This window comes from Bos indicus x Bos taurus, chromosome 2, assembly GCF_003369695.1.
Source record: "Bos indicus x Bos taurus breed Angus x Brahman F1 hybrid chromosome 2, Bos_hybrid_MaternalHap_v2.0, whole genome shotgun sequence".
NCBI classification, from domain to species: Eukaryota; Metazoa; Chordata; class Mammalia; order Artiodactyla; family Bovidae; genus Bos; species Bos indicus x Bos taurus.
This window is the reverse complement of record NC_040077.1, coordinates 46,656,493-46,664,299: the sequence shown is the minus strand read 5'-3', so window position 1 is coordinate 46,664,299 and position 7,807 is coordinate 46,656,493.

Below are 7,807 nucleotides of genomic sequence, written 5' to 3'. Positions count from 1 at the left end.
AATTTCATATGCAAGACTTTTCTCCCGGCATCTCAAATTCCAGTCTGAATAGCCACCTTTCCTCCCCTGGAGCTGAAGGGAGTGACACTGTCTTCAGTTGTATATCCCAGGGCTTCAGCTCTGGGAATCATTTTTATACCTCTCAGAAACCACAGGGATCGACTTAGTCTATAGTATATTTTCAACCATATGCTTGGCTCTTTGGTTATTTTTGAAATCACAACATTTTAATTTTTTTCTGCTTTTTGTCATCCCTTTTCTTTTCCCCCTTTTTTCCTATTTTTCCTTCTTCCTAGTTCCTCTGCACAGGTATCTGCATATCTGTATATCATCTTCATTTCTACTGGTAAAGCTTTTGGTTAAATTTTCAGCTATTTATATGCTCTTCACTGAAAAAGACATGTTGCTTTTTGTCATTCTGGCATCTTTTCATTTCAGGAGCTAGCTGCCCTTCCTCTATTGGGGGGCACTCTCCAACCACTGTTTGCACTTTTCCCTTTTCTATTTGCTGTGAAAAAGACCCTGATGCCAGGAAAGACTGAAGGCAAAAGGAGAAGAGGGTGGCAGAGAATGAGATGGTTGAATAGCAACCACCTATTCACCGATCCAATGGAACATGAACTTGGGCAAACTCCAGGAGATAGTGAAGGACAGGGAGGCCTGGTGTGCTGCTGTCCATGGGGGTTACAAAGAGTTGGACACGACTTAGCGACTGAGCAACAACAACAACTCTGACCACATAGTCTCACCTCCTCTGGTACCCAGCTCTGGCTGGCCCAGTCCTTTAGCTTGCACCTGATTGGTTCAGGTGTGGGCATGTGACCTAAGCTAATCACAGTCCTCTGCAGGATATTTGTGAGAGCTTTCAGGGACATAGCCCTTTTTAAGGCTTCCTTTGAGAATGTTAACTGTAAGGTGAGTAAAACTTAGGACTGGCAAGTATTATCTTTGTCACAGGAGGAGGGGTCTCCCTAAAAATGAAGCCAACACAGAGAAAAGCAAAGCCAGGAGAGAGAAGGCTGCACTGGGTCCTTGACAGAGTTGAGCCCCAGGCTCCCAGCCACTCCTTTTCAGGTACATGGGCCAAGAAGTTTCCTTTTCTGCATAAGCTACTTTGAGTTTCTGTTCCAGCATCTAAAATTTTTGATTAAACCACAGAATGCTAGTTTTAAGTCAAGAAATGTCACCTTAAACAAGAGGTCTCACTAGTCTATGACTGGAAATATAATTTCATGTATATTGAGTAATGCGTTGTAATGAGAGGGACCAGGTTCTTGTCCTCTGGGGACAAGAAGCCCCAGTGTCCCCAGTTACACTGGGTCCTGCTGAGTGCTCTTCCACCACTGCTGAGAAACGGGTCCCTAGCACTTTTGTGCCTTATCACTTTTAAAGCCTCAGGGCTCTGTCTCCTTCAAGTCACTGCATCAAACACCAGTCTGGCCTCATGAGGTGGAATAGAGGCTGCTCGTCCCTTTACAATTCCTTCTCAAACCTGAAAGAGGAGCCTTTTCTGCCTCTGTGAGCAGAGCCTCATGTACCTGTGTGTGGGCTGGCACAGGCTCTGAGTTCGGTAGGTGTGTCCAGCAGTCAGAGCCAAGGCCCAAGGAAGGCATGCAATTTCTAGTTCCTGAGTCTAAGGCCCACCTCTCCAAGCCTTACTTCCTGTTCCAAAAGCAACCCAGATTGTTAGCAGTGCCTTCTGAGTGTGGAGAAAGCCTACCCCCCACAAGAGTGAGGTCTTGCTCACTGGCCCTCGTGGCACAATGACTCAGGGTGTATTGGCCAACACCAGTGCTTTCAACCTTCTGTGACACCGTGTGGGAGAGAGCCAGTCCAGTCAGTCCTGTTGAATTGCTACCTTCAGTGCCTTTTTCCCAGCAAGAGGTGGGGATCAGCCCTTTAATACACACCACAGTCTTCATGTTACCTAGTTCAGACACATTCCTTAATGCCACATAGAATGGAGTTCAAGGAAAAAAAAAAAAGGAAAGAGGGTGCAGTGCAGAGAGTAAAGGGAATGTGTGTCAGGAAGTATTCAAGTACGGTTGACAAGGAAGGAGTATATAAATGGGAGATATCTAAGCTGGTTCCTAAAGGATTAGAAGGACCCAGGAAGAGAAAACAGTATTTTCCCAGATGTGCAAAAGACTCACGGTTTCCAAAAAAGTGAAGGGGAGCCAAATACAGCAGGAGAGAGAGAGGGAGAATGGCAGAGAAGTTGGCAGGCATCACCTCATACAGACAGTTCATAGACATTTGAATTTTATTCTAAATGCAACGAGAGAAGCCATTGAGGAGTTCTACACAGGTCATATGCTTTATCAAATTTATATATTTAAAAGACTAGTTTGGGGGACTTCCCTGGTGGTTTACTAGCTAAGACTCTGAGCTCCCAATGCAGGAAGCTTGTGTTTGATCCCTGATCAGGGAGCAAGATCTCACATCAGTTCAGTTCAGTTCAGCTCAGTCACTCACTCATGTCCGACTCTTTGCGACCCATGACTGCAGCACGCCAGGCTCCCCTGTCCATCACCAACTCTTGGAGCATACTCAAACTCATGTCCATTGAGTTAGTGATGCTATCCAACCATCTCATCCTCTGTCGTCCCTTCTCCCACCTCTAATCTTTCCCAGCATCAGGGTCTTTCCAAATGAGTCAGTTCTTCACATCAGGTGGCCAAAGTATTGGAGTTTCAGCTTCAGCATCAGTCCTTCCAATGAATATTCAGGACTGATTTCCTTTAGGATGGACTGGTTGGATCTCCTTGCTGTCCAAGGGTCTCTCAAGAGTCCTCTCCAACACCACAGTTCAAAAACATCAATTCTTTAGTACTCAGCTTTCTTTATAGTTCAACTCTCACATCCATACATGACTACTGGAAAAACCATAGCTTTGACTAGATGGACCTTTGTTGGCAAAGTAATGTTTCTGTTTTTTAATATGCTGTCTAGGTTGGTCATAACTTTTCTTCCAAGGAGCAAGCATCTTTTAATTTCATGGCTGCAGTCACCATCAGCAATGATTTTAGAGCCCAAGATAATAAAGTCTGTTATGGCTTCCACTGTTTCCCCATCTATTTCCCATGAAGTGATGGGACCAGATGCCATGATCTTAGTTTTCTGAATGTTGAGCTTTAAGCCAACTTTTTCACTCTCCTCTTTCACTTTCATCAAGAGGCTCTTTAGTTCTTCGCTTTCTGCCATAAGGGTGGTGTCATCTGTGTATCTGAGGTTATTGATGCTTCTCCCGGCAATCTTGATGCCAGCTTGTGCTTCATCCAGTCCAACATTTCTCATGATGTATACAGCTTAAAAAAAAAAAAAAAAAAAAAACTCCTGCATGACACAACTAAGATCCAGTGCAGCCAAATAAATAAGTAAATAAAAAACAAAAGACTAGTTTGGTTTCTGTATGGAGAACAGATTAGAGGAGGCAAGATGGTAAAGAAGGGAGTCTGGTTAAGAGGCTTTTGCAATGGTTCAAGTGAAAGATGATGGAGGCTCAGGTAGGGTGTTGAAATAGAGAGATAAAGACTAATGTGAGATGTATTTTGGAGGCTTACCTCCAAAAACAGGGTTGAGCCTCAGGTAGTTTTACTGACATAAATGTTGTAGGGGTGAGGAAAAGAGGCATCAAGAATGATTCCTAAGTCTCTGGCTTACATCATCAGATGGATAGTGGTATCATATATCAAGATGGAGAAAACTAGGGGAGGAAAGGTTTTTGAGAGGTTGTTATGCAGATGACACCACCCTGATAGCAGAAAGTGAAGAGGAACTAAAAAGCCTCTTGATGAAAGTGAAAGTGGAGAGTGAAAAAGTTGGCTTAAAGCTCAACATTCATAAAATGAAGATCATGGCAACTGGTCCCATCACTTCATGGGAAATAGATGGGGAAACAGTGGAAATAGTGTCAGACTTTATTTTTCTGGGCTCAAAAATCACTGCAGATAGTGATTGCAGCCATGAAATTAAAAGACGCTTACTCCTTGGAAGGAAAGTTATGACCAACTTAGATAGCATATTCAAAAGCAGAGACATTACTTTGCCAACAAAGGTCCGTCTAGTCAAGGCTATGGTTTTTCCTATGGTCATGTATGGATGTGAGAGTTGGACTGTGAAGCAGGCTGAGCGCCGAAGAATTGATGCTTTTGAACTGTGGTGTTGGAGAAGACTCTTGAGAGTCCCTTGGACTGCAAGGAGATCCAACCAATCCATTTTGAAGGAGATCAGCCCTGGGATTTCTTTGGAAGGAATGATGCTAAAGCTGAAACTCCAGTACTTTGGCCACCTCATGCAAAGAGTTGACTCATTGGAAAGGACTCTGATACTGGGAGGGATTGGGGGCAGGAGGAGAAGGGGACGACAGAGGATGAGATGGCTGGATGGCATCACTGACTTGATGGACGTGAGTCTCAGTGAACTCTGGGAGTTGGTGATGGACAGGGAGGCCTGGTGTGCTGCAATTCATGGGGTCGCAAAGAGTCGGACACGACTGAGCGACTGATCTGATCTGATCTGATCTTACTGTGCTTAGTCACTCAGTCGTGTTTGACTCTTTGCGACCCCATGGACTGTAACCCACCAGGCTCCTCTGTCCATGGGGATTCTCCAGGCAAGAATACTGGAGTGGGTTGCATGCCCTCCTCCAGGGGATCTTCCCAACCCAGGGACTGAACACAGGTCTCCTGCATTGCAGGCAGATTCTTTACTGAATGAGCCATGAGTGAAGCCCTTGAGAGGCAGGAGAGGAATCAAAATCTCAGTTTTAAGGAGGACAATTTTGAGATCAATATGGAGATATACTAGGAAGGGTTTCAGAGCCTGAAGATTATTTGGGAAGCATTAGCATTTGGTGATATTGTAGCCATGAAATGGGATGAGTACACCTGAGGACAAGGTAGAGAAGAGACCCAGGATTAAGTCTTAGAAACTGCAATAATTAATTGTGAGGTAAAAGAAGAGAGGTGGCTTTCCTGGTGGCTCACATGGTAAGGAATCTGCCTGCAATGCAGGAGACCTGGGTTCAATCCCTGGGTTGGGAAGATCCCCTGGAGAAGGAAATGGCTACCCACTGCAATATTCTTGCCTAGAGAATCCCATGGATAGAGGAACCTGGCAGGCTGCAGTCCACGGGGTCACAAAGAGTTGGACAAGACTGAGAAACTCAGCATCAAAGGAAGATAAGTTAGCAAAAAAGACTATGGAGAAAAAAAAAAAAAAAAAAAGACTATGGAGAAGCCGCTAAGGGGAAATCTGGGAGAATGCAGGCTCTGGAAGGAGAGTATAAGAGTATCTGAAAATTAAGGAGAGCTCAGCTGTGAGATCCCAAAGGTGAGATCAGAAAAGTGATCATTGAGTTTTGCTATATGGAGGTGATGAATGACTTTCACAAGGGTTGTTTGGGTGGAATAGAAGAGGCAGAAGTCAGATTGGGTTCAAGAGTGAATGGGACAGGAGGAAGTCGAGACAGCAAATGTGGAGAATTAATTCAAGGACTTGGTAAAGGGAAGCGGGGTAAGGGAGTAGTCATTGGAAAAAACATGGGCACTGGAGAGTTATTTTCTTAGATAGGAAGTACTAGATGGTATTTACTGATAGGAATTAAGGAGTTAAGGGAAAAGTAAATGAAGACTCAGGAGACTGAGAATGACAAAGTGAACAAAGTTCTTAAGAAGGGGTAAAGTCAAGAGCAGTACTCTTCACATGTTGGTGGACATGGGCCTGTTACACCCCTCACCCCACCCAGGGAAGCTTGTTAAATGGCAGACTGATTCAGCAGGCCAAGGGGGAGGCTGAGATTTTGCATTTCTAACAGTTTCCCAGGTGATGTTGATGCTGCTGGCCCAAAGACCATCTTGAGTAGCAAGGGTGGAGCAGAAAGGGATACGCTTTTAAATGAGAAAGTGGAGAAGAGAGAAGAGGGCATAAAAGCCATCTCTGAGAGGGGAAAAGTAAGCCCTAAAGAAATGTAGTTAAATTTGGGTGCAGAGTTGAGGGCCCTTTTGAGATTTTTAAGTATGAACCTAACGTGATACCAGTCTACATTTAGTAACTTGGCTGCCCACAAGGAGATGGGGATGCTTGGATTTCTCCAAGCATATAGTTGGGGTTTTGTCAATTGAATATGAGAGTGGAGTGGGGCTTAGAGAGGAAGGTCATTTCAAAGCTGACTGTAATGATGATCATAGAATCTAAACTGGATAAGAATGGAAGCAGACTTATTGTTCTTGCCAAATGTATGTCAGCTGTGATGGCAACATTAATTTCTGTGAAGAGACATGTCAAGGTCATTCTGGAATAAAAAATATTGGCTCATTATATAAGTACATGCTGTTGTCTTAAAAAAACGATTCTTATTGAGAAATGAAAGGTAAAGCAGCTATGGGTTTCCCATGATTCCTGTGTATTAGCTAAGAAGGTGTTTAGCTGTAAGAACAGATTACTCAAAAGTGGCCTAAATATCAGTAGCATCTACCATAACAAGAAAGCTTGATGTAGAACCATTGTTCTTTTTAACTGCTCAGAAATGCCATTTGGATCTAATTTATTTGTATTCTTTTTGTCCTCATAGTTATTTCCTCCTCTTTACAAGATGGCTGCTACTGCTCCAGACAACCCTTCCACATTCATGTCAGGAAGAAAGAAGGAGATGATGATGTCAGCTGCAATTGTCCCTTTTTATTAGATATGCAAAAGTTTGAACAGGAACATGGAATATACTGAGACCTGTTATTCTCTGGGCCTGCAGTAACCCTTAACTGGCTCATGTACCCAAGATAATTTAGTGGTTGTTTAGGAGGAAGATAAAGTAAAGAACGGCAATGTTTAATAAATGTTTGGCAACTTAAGAAAGACGGAAGAGTATGAATTACAGAGGCCCCAAAGATCTATCTACTGAAATATAACTCTGCCATCATTCCTTTTCAAATAACAGAGACTGCACATTTATTTGGATTAAAATTCAAAATGTTATATATGCAATTTGTAAGTCCTGCGCTTCACACAGGGATGGTTATATGTGTGTCACATTTGTAGTAATAGCTTGAATCTCAATGCTCCAAAGCCCCTGCCTGCCTAACTGGCAAGGCACAATCCTTCCATGATCTCCTCCCATGACCCTCTCTTCTCTCCTGGTAGTCGAGAATCTCCAACTGTCCTTCAGTTGTCCCTGAATGTCATTAGCCTTTCTCGTGTATACAATGCCCACGGTCCTTTTATAAGTTCCAGAAAGGAGATAGACTTTGAAAGCTCTAGGAGCAGAAACTTCCATATTGTAGCATAGACAATAAATCCCAAAGATAGTGCACATGCAGCAATCATACCTAAAGCACAGATTCAGGAGCCAGACTGCCTGGGTTCAAGTCTCTGCTCTGCCACTTGTTAGATATGTGATTTCTGCCAGTTTACTTAATCTTTATGTGTCTCAGTTTCCCCATCTGTAAATTGGAAAGAATACACATCTTTCCTAGAATGTTGTTTAGATGATTGAATGACTTAATACATTTGAAAATCTTAGAGTAGTGCCTGGCACCAAACAAATGCTATAGAAGTGTTTGCTATAGTTATTACTACTATTGCTACTAATACTACCTGCTACTAATACTGCTACTAATGCTGTCCTTATTTATATTTTTAATAACCAGCTAGTGCCTTGCACCTTGGACACTAGAGGCATTCAATAAATGTTGAAAGGAAGGAAGGAAGGAAAATGATGGCAATTAGACGGCAGGTAATAAAGACTTGTGGTATTTATTAAAAGTGGTACTAATTTTTAGCTCAAGAAACCAAAATGAGTAAGAAATTG